Source organism: Rhinolophus hipposideros (genome assembly GCF_964194185.1).
Source record: "Rhinolophus hipposideros genome assembly, chromosome: 4".
In the NCBI taxonomy this organism is placed as follows: domain Eukaryota; kingdom Metazoa; phylum Chordata; class Mammalia; order Chiroptera; family Rhinolophidae; genus Rhinolophus; species Rhinolophus hipposideros.
The window spans coordinates 26,866,428-26,879,302 of record NC_138050.1 but is presented as its reverse complement, the minus strand read 5'-3'; positions in this window follow the sequence as shown (position 1 = coordinate 26,879,302).

Here is a 12,875-nt window from a genome sequence, read left to right as displayed (position 1 = left end):
GTGGTGCAGATAATATTACAATGAACAAGGACCATCAGGCTACATTGATCTGATTCAGTGATAGTTCACTGCCTCCAGGGACAAATTCTCTCTAACCATTGTTGAGTTTCGTTTGCTAAACTTTCTCATCCTAAATTGCTTTTTGCACAGTAATCTGACAAAATATTTAAAAACAGTCTTTCATTTTGATTTTTTTCTTCTTTTTCTTTTTCTTTTTTTTTAATCCAAATACAACATTTTTAACTTCTATGATAAACCTGGTGCACTGTCAGTCTACAACTGTCCCTGGATACTTTGATTTCCCCACATATTGACCACAACAAAGTTTTCACTCTTAATCCTCTCAAGTTGATAAATAGTAGCATATAAATTGATCTAGTGTTGGCAAACATTATAGTTACCACGCTTCGTGTGCTCTGCTGCTACTGTGTGTGCTTGTCTATGAACCGCCAAAGAAAACTTAAATGAACATGGTTGATCTCTCATAATGATAGCATCCTTCTAAGTGAAATTGTAGAGGTAACATTTAATTTAAAAATAAAATAAAATTCTCAATAGAAGTGTTGGATTACAAAAGGAATTGCTAATGTGTCTTAATCTAAGGCTTACTGGAGGGGGTGATTTGTAATAGCATGGCGTGAGTACTTGGTAATTAGATTGAATATAAACATTTAAGTAAAATTTTGTATCTGCCACTTCTGTCAAGGTTTCATTGCAATGGGTTGATAGTCAATTCTCAAGAGTTCTTAGCCATAAGGAAGATAATCTATGGTAAGTATACAAGGAAACCTAACTAGTGGTCTGATTTTGCTATAGCCTGCAGAGCTAGGACGAATATGCTATATAACCTTTGAAAATGACATCCATGCTATGAATCAAGGTCCTCACAATTACTTGTAGTAGTTCACGGCCCTGATATAGGATACATATGTATGCATCTCAATTGCCATGTATTTAAATGCCCTTTGTCACTTCTCTCCTTTTATAAGTAGGGACTGAATAGGATCTCTGAGATCTGAGGCACATGCATCTTTTGCTCACCTCTATACCTACATCAGCAGTAGAGTTCTTAGAAGTCCTATGAGCACAGAGCAAGATGGCCTCTCTGGAGACCTCTACCTTTCCAGAAATAATCAGGTGGGAGCCCCAGAGCTCTGTCAAGGTTTGTAAGATCACTAACTCTCCTCTCCACATCATTCACTGCCTTGCCATCACAAACTGCATTAGAACAAGAAGGCTAACTTCACTTTGTCCTCAGCTACCCATTAAATCTGTCAGCAGAGAAAGCGTTCTTAATCTGGTATCCTTTATTTCCTTTTAGAGAATCTCACCCCCCAATGTTCACCAACTCTAGAAACTCTTCCTGTGAGCCCTCTGGAACTCATGGTCAATTATTAGCAAAACACCATGTACCTGCATTCTGTACTCTGATCATTCTCTTCACACTCTTGCTCTTCCCTACAGACACTGCATTCCCTGCTGTCCTCTTAACTTTTAGTGTGCCTTCCCTTTGGCCCCCACATACCTTGTACCAATTCGTTTCTAAGAGAGCTGAGTGTCTTTTTTGTGCATTTGACACTTCCAAATTATTCTTTCTTCTTGAAAAATGTCAGCTTAGATCTTACAGCACCAGACAACCCCACTTAGACTCTTGTAGTTGGGATCATCCTTCAACATTTGGGTTATTCTCCATGTTCCTGAAATGTTTAAGCTGACAGTATCACTGACACTCTCTCCAGCACCACTCTTCCCATAACTCTTGGTGATAGTTACATCTAAAGGGCTGATAAGCTCTTCCATTTATAGTGAACTTCTCATACCCTTGCTTTTGATCCCATGCCTTTTTTCTTACTCCAACAATTTCCCCCTTCACATCTTCAGCATCAATAGTTCCTTTATTTTTTTCTTTTTATAAAACCATTTGTATTACCATATATACATCCTGTTATCACTCAAATATTAAAAGAAAAAATACTCTGTTGACCCAACTTTTCCATCCAGTTATTGCCCTATTTTTCTCCTTCTCTTTATGACAAAACTCCTAGGAACAGTTGTCTAACCTAATAGCTTATGATTTACCACTTCTAGTCTACTTGTAAGTGTTGATCTTAGGAATAAAGGTCTTTGGGAAAGAGATATACCTTAAAGCAATCAATAAGTTCCATCTAACTTCACAGAGTATTTACTAATCTCATAGAACCAATTTGTACAAATATATCAGAAAAGGTTCTTTTTCGATGATAAAGATAAAGTAACTCACAAATCAGGTGACTCTACTAAAACTGCTTTTTGTGAGGCTCTCCAGTAACACCACACCTTACTAATATCGACAGTGAATTTTTAGTCCTTATATTCTCTGATCTATCAGCTTTTGACAATTGATCTTTCCCTCTCCTTGAAACAGTTTCTTCATTATGCTTCTCAGACACTATATTTTCCTGGTTTTCTTCCCACTTTATCTTGTTCTTCTTTGTTCTTTCTCCTCATCTCTCCATCCTCAAGGGTTGAAATCCTCTAGTGCTCTTTCTGTGTATCATTTATCTTTTCTACCTACACTCAGGTATCTCATTCATTTTCAGGTTTAAACAAGATCTAGGAAACATAGCAGGGAGAGTGATTGGACATGTCCTTTAAGATGTCCTAAAGTTATATCGTAGACACCTTCCAACTCATCTTATCCTTATCCTTATCTTCAATAATTACTGTTCTAAACTTTCATGTTCCAATTGCCCAAAGTTTCATATGGTATTATTCATTATCCTAACCAAGGTGTACCACCAGGCTTTTATCATCCTTCACCGTACCCAGACTTTTATATAGTTTTAGTCCCCTGTCTCCTTCAAAATAAATATCTTGAGTTACTGAAAGAGATTTTTGATATATCACTCTTTATCTCCTTGAAACACTCAGAAAAATTAAAGAGCAAGGGTATTCAATCTATCAGCCAACCAAAAGACATTTCTAGGACTCTTGATTTCCCAATCAGTTATTCCTCTGCACTAGGACAAGTGAGCCTCAAGCTACTGTACTCTTAGGTAATGTATGACTTATCTAATAGACCGATATCTATTAAGATGAGCTGAAATGTTTGAATTTGAATTGATGATTAGATTAGTTGTGATTCTGTCTATAAACCCCTGTCTTTGTATGATGGAAAGGAATATTGCTTTCAGCAAAAATGTTCCAAGAGCTCTGCTCATTTACCATAAATGCCCCTGTATTAGTTTACTATGGTTACTGTTATCACAAATATTGTGGCTTAAAATAAAAATATATTCTCTTATAATTCTTGAAGCCAGAAACATGACATTAATTCACTGGGCTGAGATCAATATGTTGGCACGGCCCTGCTCCCTCCAGAGGCTAGAGAATCCATTTATTGCCTCTTCAGCTTCTGGTGGCTCCTGGCATCTCTTTGCTTGTAGCCACTTAACTCATCTCTTCCTCCAAGGCCACATCCCTTTTGTCCCTGTGTGTTTGCAAACTCTCCCTCTGCCTTTATTTTATAAGAATACACATGCTTACATTAGGGTACATCTGGACAATCTTTCCATTTCAAAACCCTTAACTTAATCATACCTATGATTTCTTTTTTCACCATATAAGGTGATAATCACAAATTCCAGGTATCAGGACACAGATATCTTTTAGAGAGTCATTTCTCAGACTCCAATATCCCCAATATTTTACACAAATGCCAAGAACTATCCATAAATGTCATAACTTAAGTGAAAAGAAAAAGTAGCTTAAGTCATCAGCAATTTTGTCACAGTTTAATGTATTTCAAATTTTGGGTTTCTAAGTCTCTATGATTTATCTCACCTATGCTTTAATTTGCCTACATATACTTCAGATTATAATTCATTAAGGAGTAATGAGAAAACATGTAAACATATGGAACTTTCCAATATATATATTTCTTGTTTTCTTACTTTATATGTGTGGTTTCTTTTTACTAAGCATCAGAGTATAAGTCCATAAGTTTAATGAAAATAGACAAATACTGTTACTCTATTTCAATTCTACAATCTAGTATGAAAAATAATTTGCGCAATGACTTCAATTCCGTTATTACAATTTTTGCCACAAGAATGAGGTGTCAGATTTTATTGTCTGATATATATTGGGAATTAGAATCACATGCCCTACAACCTTGACCTTTGTACATTTTCTGCATTTTGATTGGCTAACCTTTTACTTCTTTCTATTTACAGCTCTACTAAACTAAGAGGAACAGGTGAAATGTCTGGCCAGTAAATACACAGAATAGCAGAAGGTCAAACTGATAGAGGAGATGGCTAAATTTCACATAGGGTATGTATCATTCCAATACTAAAACCTCATTCACATGCAAAAAGTTAAATAAGAATGTGAAACAACATAATTGAATTCATTCTCTAAAAATGAATAAAACAAATGTGGCAAACTTAACCCATTCAACATAATGTTGCAATTTCCTAGCCTTCCATGGAAATATCCTTGAAAGATTACCTAAGGTCACAAAGTCAGTTTTCATTATCACTAAAGTGATGCCTATATATATTTGTAACTTAAGCCCTGTATAAGGAAAGTAATTTCAGATCTGTCATCTTTCTTGGTTGATATAAAATCACAGATTGATTATGACTTTCTCCAGCTCTTTTCTGACAGAGCTTGTTCTGATGGACTCTTGGCAAAATTACAATTCATGACTACTGTGTTTCCCCCAAAATAAGACCTCGCCGGACAATGAGCTGTAATGTGTCTTTTGGAGCAAAAATTAGTATTATACTAATACTAATATAGTATAATACCTGGTCTTATGTTATAGTAAAATAAGACCAGGTCTTTTATTAATTTTTGCTCCAAAAGACGCATTAGAGCTGATTGTGGAGCTAGGTCTTATTTTCAGGGAAACAGGGTAGTAAAGGTTTAACAATTTTTCTCCAAACACCTAGATCATCAAAAACCTTTTTTCCCCACTTTCTTTTGAACAAAATATTTTATTTACAAGCACATATATATCTAGAGAAATCCAGATCTGTACTTTTTGTTTCATTAGTATTCTTAGTGCATTCATCATTAGTACAAGAGTGCCAAAAATTGCCATTTAAGTTTAGAACAAACTATATTTTGGAAATTGGACACTAATGAAATATTAGTTTAAAAATGAATCTAATTTTCCTTGCATTTTGAAATACAGCATTAAGGTTATCAGCTTGCATGTGTACTTACAACAAATTAAAAAAGAAAAAAAGTCTTATATCTAACAATTTTTTGTATTAATGCTGCTTCAAATGCAACTTTAAAAGAAACATTACACAAAAAATAAGCAAATGATAAAGATTCTTTGCTTTACCCTCTATACTTGGATTCAGTATGCCTGACACCTTTATTCATGTGAAGGTAGTAAATTGTGAACTAATTATATAGTTAAGTTTTTGAATGTCTTTCAAAAACATACATCTTGGAAGAAAGTCCCCTTTGTCTTTAAAAAATATGTATGTAGTGAAAATATGAAAGCATAAATATATTCTGCCTGGTCAAGGGAAACTAAGCTTTAAGTTTCACCATCCTAGCTTATTAGAGCTTGAATGTGCCAAAGGCAACCTCTCATTTTTACAGGTAAAGAAACTAGGTCCCGGTATTAGTCACACAATGAGATACATTTCTTCCGTGAATTCAAAAGATCACTAAGTATGGTAGCAAAATAAAATAAAATTTAAAGGAGAAAAATAGCTTTTAAATTGTATGGTATTACAGTGTTTCTTTCTGTTATTTACATTCTACTTGAAATAACTTTATATTTTTATTATACCATACTAAATGTTATCAAAATATTGTATCAAAACACAATAGACTCTCTAGTATATATTATATTATATTATATATCTAGTATACCATGAGGTATAGATATTATATATATCTCCAGTAAATAGCATATTATATGTGTATGTAACATATATCATATATACAATCTGATATATATCTATATCTGTAGAGAAAGATATAAACATAGTTGGAGTTAGTTGGAGGGTGATGAGAGATTTAATAGGATTGTTGTTTAATGGGTCTTATTGCTTTACAACTGCTTATTTTAAAATCTGCTATGAAGAATCTACCAGAAAAGTAGAGATTGAACATCAAGACAAAGATAATTAGACTAGATGTTTCTTGAAAGTAGGGAAACATACCTATATAATTGAAGCATATTATGAGGATCTAATCAAAAAGGAATCAAAAAGGATAGGGTTGATTTGTATGCAAGTTTAGGGAATTGGCAGTTTCTATGGCAATCTTGGGTACTGAAATCTAACTTGTAAAAGAAGGAACATAAGAACATAGCTGATGAAATGGAAGAAGGAAAAGTCAATGGAAAGAATAGCCTAATGAGATAAAACAACAACAAATAGTCGTAACTATATAGTTGGCAAGTATGCTCAAAAGGAAAGCATGATATAGGCAGGGACCACAATGGTGGATCTAGTTATTTGAATGATGGAGTAATTACCGAGAATGACAGGGCTCTAGGTACGGAGCCATCTGAGAGCGTACCATCTGAAAAGAAGGTACGTACGTTGTGGTAAAGTGTCTTTCTGGCAATCTAACCTCCTGCCATAGTAGTCGTAATCCTCGCCTAAAAGTTAATACATGCAATTTATTAATTTAATTTTTTTTCATTAGATATCGGTATTCAATGTACAATGACTTATGGATTTTAAGGTATTAAGAGCTAGTAAAAACAAAACAAAACAAAGCAGAAAGACTGTAGTATTTACTGAAACATAAAACAAAACAAAAATACAGGAAACAGGAAAGACCTAGTGGACTGAACACACCAGTAGACCTTTCCCAACGAGGAGCCAAATGCTGATCTGGTTGATTACTGCAGAGAAAAGAGATCATCATTAAGAAGATTTTGATTTTTAGATCTAGAAGTAATTTGACTTCCTTAACAACAAATACAGAATTATTCTTGCCAAAATGCCTTCAAATGTCATTTATATTTCCCTTTTAAAGAAACTAAATTTATAATTTAAATGATTAATATAATATCCGACTTTTTTTTTTTTATTTAACAACACCAGTATTCCTTGAGTTATAGAATTCTAGCAGGACAAATAAAAAAACTGAATGAAGCAAAACTTTAAAAGAACATTGCAAATGCTTAATTCTTTATTTCAAAGATCATAGTCTGAAACATCCTTTGAATGAGAGTTTTCTAAATGTACTTGATATGCAATAAAATTTGAATCCTTAATTTTCATGCAAAACATTAGGAAAATCTAATGTAAAGTAGGAAAATACATTCAAATGATACCAATATTATTCAATTTTCTCATATTTACAAATGTGGACAATACAAAGTATATAAATTTTTCTAATACCTATAAACTAATGTTTCAGAAAGCCCTAGATTTGATTGATTACTGACACCTATATTAATATGCTCCCATATAATTGTTACAATGCGTTGGCATTACTAGTCAGTTGACTGGTATAAAGTTATAACATCATCATCTGTGCTTATTTTACTACCGAACAGCACCCTGACAACTAAAATAGAAAAATAAAGCTGACATGGCATAGCTTGATTATGCTTGAACTATGTCATCCATGATAGAAAGATTAGACTTTGGTAGGAGTTATTGATCAATTCATAGTTTATGTTATAAAAGAATACAAAACAGACTAAAGCTGTGGAAATTTTAATGAAGGAAACATTTCTTTGAATTGGGTGAATAAAATACTTTAGAAGCTTTATGTATACATATGCATATTCGGTAAGTGACTATCATCTACCTATCCGTCTGTCTGTCTGTCTGTCTGTCTGTCTGTTTGTCTGTCTGTTTGTCTGTCTATCTATCTATCTATCTATCTATCTATCTATCTATCTATCTATCTATCTATCTATCTACATAATCTACTATTTTTCAGAATATAACAAGGACACATCAAGACAGCTAATCTGAGACTAAATGAGTCCTCGGTTGACCAGTGAGCTGAAGAAACTACTTTGTAATTCACATTTCCAACCAGTTATAGAAAATAATGTTTGCTTTTTTTTAAAAAAAAAAATCATATTGTACACTTTTGGGTAAGAAATAACTTACTTATCTATACTACAGACTCTGGCTGGTGCTTATAAAGGATTTAAAACCATCAAAACATTAGTACAAACAGAATTAATTTAAGTATAAAATTACAAGATTCATAATATCATATAATAGAGATATATATTTATATGATATATGAATATAAACAAGCAAATGTATAAATAGATGTAAAGGAAAATTAGATAAGAGAAATAAGAGCAAAGAGGTATGAGTTTCGTACCTAAACTCTCATGCCGTATAACTCTCAGTTATAGAGTTGAAAATTTGGCTCAGTGCTTCACAAGTGCCAAGAAATGAGGAAATCATAGAAAGTGGCTGGAATCAAGGTATCAACAAAATTAAGGCAGACTGGCTGGTAGGGAGCAGAGCACCTGTCCTGGGAATGGGACCCAAGAGTAGTTGCTTCCCAGCTAGTTCCCCTCAGGCAATGACCCTGACTACTGCAATAATAAGTGCATCTAAGTTTTGGTAATTCAATTTATTCAACTAATTTTTTGCAAAGTCACATGGAACAATCATTTCACACCAAAAGCATAATTCACAAAGAATGTTAGAAGTGGAGAGCAAGAGAGGAGACAAAATGATGAGATCCGTTTTCTAATTGTCTAGGATAATCAATCTTTTTGTTTTGTTTGCTTTTAATCTAGAGGAATGGATTCTTATAATTATAATCATTTTGTTTTGTAGTGCCTTTGTTTGTTTTGTTTTGTCTTTAAACAGGTGATATCAAGACAAATCTTCCTAAAAAGAACATGAAAAACAGCTAGAAGAGGCTGTCAGTTAAAATCAGAACCATGTGCCTAGATAGTTAGCTGACATCACTCACAAAAATTGAGAATATTATCAAGGATACAGTCTGAAGATAAAGCCAACCTTTTTCAAGGCAGGTCTCCATAAAGTGCCTGAAGGCAGGCTGTTTACCCAGTTTTGCTGCAGTTGCTTCACCTACTTTGGTTTCCATTCCATTCCATCAGCAGAGTTCTTCTTTCCTCTGTTTGCCTTATTTATAAGTTTCTGTTTCTGATCCAATGGCCAAACTCCAGGTTAGCTTTGATACTGATTTCTCATTTTATTACCTTCTTACCATTTTTTTTCTCTGTCCGGCTCTACTGAGAGAAATGTCTTGCCTTATCCTAGCTCATAATTCTGTTTGTTTCCATCACCTATATGGGTGCAATCCACTATGTGACTAGCAGTAGGAAAATGCCCTAATTCAAATAGCTGAAGCATTTATGTTCCTATAAAACAAATCAAAAGAAAAACAAAAACAAACACCTAATAAAATGTCAAATAAGCCATTTAAACTGAGCCAGTACATTCAATGGGGGGAAATAATGGTTTTACTTCAAAGTTATACTTTGAATTAATGAGTATAAAATTGAATTTGTATAATTCTCCCAAACACTAAATTGAGTTAATTTCCACTCCTAAAACTGTCATGTTGAAGAATGAACACAGATTAATATGCTATAAATAGGATTGACAAATACAGGCAACAGTGTTTTGCATATACACATTACAGTACAGTTGATTTTTTCTAAATTCACATTCTGGTTCAAATTCCAGATAACTGCATCTAATCAAAACATATATTTTGCACTCCTCCTCTTTATATTTTGAAAATCCCTCAGTCTTTTTCAATAGCTAAGAGTAGGAACTCCTCATGATTATTTTGTTCCCTGGCTAAAGTCTATTGCTCCAAATATTTTTTGTCATTCTTCCAGAACAACTTGGCTACCCTTGATTACATTACATGAGGATCATTTAATACATGAAGTGACAATGGAAGATAAAATTATAAAAATAATAAGTCGTTTGTATGAGATAGCCAGATAATTTATTGCATCTGTTAGGTGTACTTTCTGAAGACATTGAAGTGGTCATTAGGAATTTCAAACACTTGTATTTCTTCTAAAACAGATGTAGATAAAGGAGATGATTTGGGGTTGAAAAGGCCTCTAAGTAACACTCATGTTACTTAAGTTCTTTCTAAACATAAAGGTGATCTCTTCAAGACACCTCCATTAGCTGTGAAGTCTGCCCAGCCATCTTTAATTGAAAAACAATTTTAAAATAATATTAATAAAATATGTTATTTTTCATTTCTACTGATTGAAATGTTTTTTGTTGTTTTCTGTTTGTTTGTTTTTTAATAAACTAACACAGAAATAACCATTGTATATCCATTAGGTAATTTAATATTTATAGTCAGGTAAATCAAAATCTATATTCTCTTCAAAGGTAACTACATGAATACATTAATGTTATTTTAGAAATTGAGTAATTTTTAGACATAAAGAATATCATTATTTATGGACCATAGAGCCATTTGGAGATGCAAAGATAAAAATCTTTTGTCTCAGCATTGTTGAGAACAATAAAAAGGACAATAATATTTTGATAATTCTATATTGTGTATAAGGATGGTATGAGTCAGCAAGCTGATCAAGGCACGCAGTTTAGGGTTTCTATTCTTTGAATTTGAATCAACAAATACTTAGCATGTACTCTCGACAATATAATCTCACATGTTTATTACATGACAGTTGTTCTCAAGCAAGCTAAGAGGATACGACTAACGGACTTAAGTAAGTCTTTGTTATTAACTTAATTTCATTTTAAATGTGCACACAAGGGAACATATAGATGTATCAAATTAATAAACCACAAAAAATGAGCAATATTGGAGGGAACTGAGACCACTGGAGACTAAGATTCTCTGAAAAAGGTGACATGAAGACTTAAAGGCTTTGGGATAAAGAAAAAGAAGTCTGAGGGCTCGCAGTTGGAGGATCAAATGCCCTTACCAAGTGGAAAAGAAACGGAACAGTAATAAAATAGCTTACACCCAGTCACTATTGTAGACACATTGGAAGGGCTTTAAATGTTAGACTAAAGACAAACTATATTTTTAAGACTCAATGTACTCCCTAAAGTATCACGAGAAAAAAAGAAAGTGATATTATAGAAACAATCCCTTAGATTAATCTGCATTGGAAAGAGAAAAGTTTGTAGTAAAGGAGACCAGTTATGAAGCTACTTTTTACAGAGGGGCACTGAAATTCATTAAAGTATCAAAGTTGAATTAGACAAAAAAACTGATAGACTTTTCTTCAATTAGGGGAAAGAGTGAAATGTGGACTTGTTTGCTTTAAAGGATGATGCGGATGCGTGGGAGAGAGAGAGAGAGAGAGAGAGAGAGAGAGAGAGAGAGAGAGAGAGAGAGAGAGAGAGAGAGAGAATAGTGTTAGACAAGTTATCAAACAATCAAACAATAATAAGTAAATAATACCATGGGGAAGAACCTTCTTGTGAAAAATAGGCCATGGCTAGAATTCTAAATTAACTCATTTTTTACTGCTTCTTTCAAATATTCTGTTTATAATGAACATGCCACCAGGTGCGAAATATCCTTTAACCAACAGACCACATGTAATACACTCAGGTTGTCTGCAATTAAAATAGAGAGCAACTGTACTTTTCCCTGTAAGATCAAAGTGTACTTCCCTCAGAAATAAGATATTCTAGCATTTGGCAACACTATTATTAAAGGCTGATATTTTATAGTTTTCTATCTCATACATTTTAAGGGCTCGGGGATAATGAACTATATTTTACATACTGAGCACTGGAAATTGTATCCTCATAAGATTCTGTTATTCCAAATGTCATCATCTTTTAGTGAGAACTGACATCAATGAATTTTCATTAATGAATTTAAAGATGGAAATTGAAATGCTGAAAAAACATTAAGAAAATAAGCTATTTTAAGAAAATTGCCTTGTAAAGTGGCTGCTTTGATTTGTTACCATGGGCTTTTTGTCAGTTCTGTAAGAGCCAGAGTAGCTTCTAATCTTGCCCCTTTGATAGAAAAGAAAAATCCTTGAATTATAAACTTGAGGATTTAATAATTTCTTATTCCATTAAAATTCAGGTATTATTCATCAGCCTTACTGATTATGAAATAAGAATATAATTAAGTCTCTCTACTTCTAAAAGTTTTAGAAGGGCATACATATTAAAAAACAGTTACAGATTTACTTTCGTGGTTTTAAATTGTATTATTTTATGAATGGTCTGAAAGTCTTGAACTATGTTGTCCAATATGACTTTGGGCAATACATGTGCTGTCTAACGGGGTACTGGCTCACCACATTTGGATATTGAACATCTGACATATAATTAGTACAAATGAGGAGTTCAAATTTTAATTTTATTTAATTTTAATTGATTTTAATAGTCACACGAGACTAGTGGCTACTATATTGGACAACATATGAAAGATAGAATAAATAGTCATAGCCATTATAACCAACTTATTCTGCCTGGATTCTGAACTGAGCTCCATATTCACTCCTGGTACCTCCTAGAGAATAAGAGGAAGAGTCCAGTACCTTAAATTGAGCTAAATTTTTCTGTTCTTACAATTTTTTATTTTAAAATTAGCCTATCTTCTCCGTCAACTCACTCTCATTGTCATGAGACGTTTATAAAATCAATAATTATCCTATAGGTTCCCTTCTTCAAACAGGACAAATCAACCAAATAACTTGATCCCCCATTATTCAGAGCTAGAGTTCTTCAAGTCTTTTGCTCTTCCTGCAAAGCCACGTCTTTTGTAAGTCTGTCAGCATTTACTTCTTGCAACTACTGATATAGTTTCCCAAGTGGTTTTCCTATCTCCACTTCTGCTGCTCCTCCATCTACCCTAATTCTTCTTCAAAATTGGTGCTCTCTTGATATTTCCCAAATGCAACCCCAATGCCCCTTACTATTGTC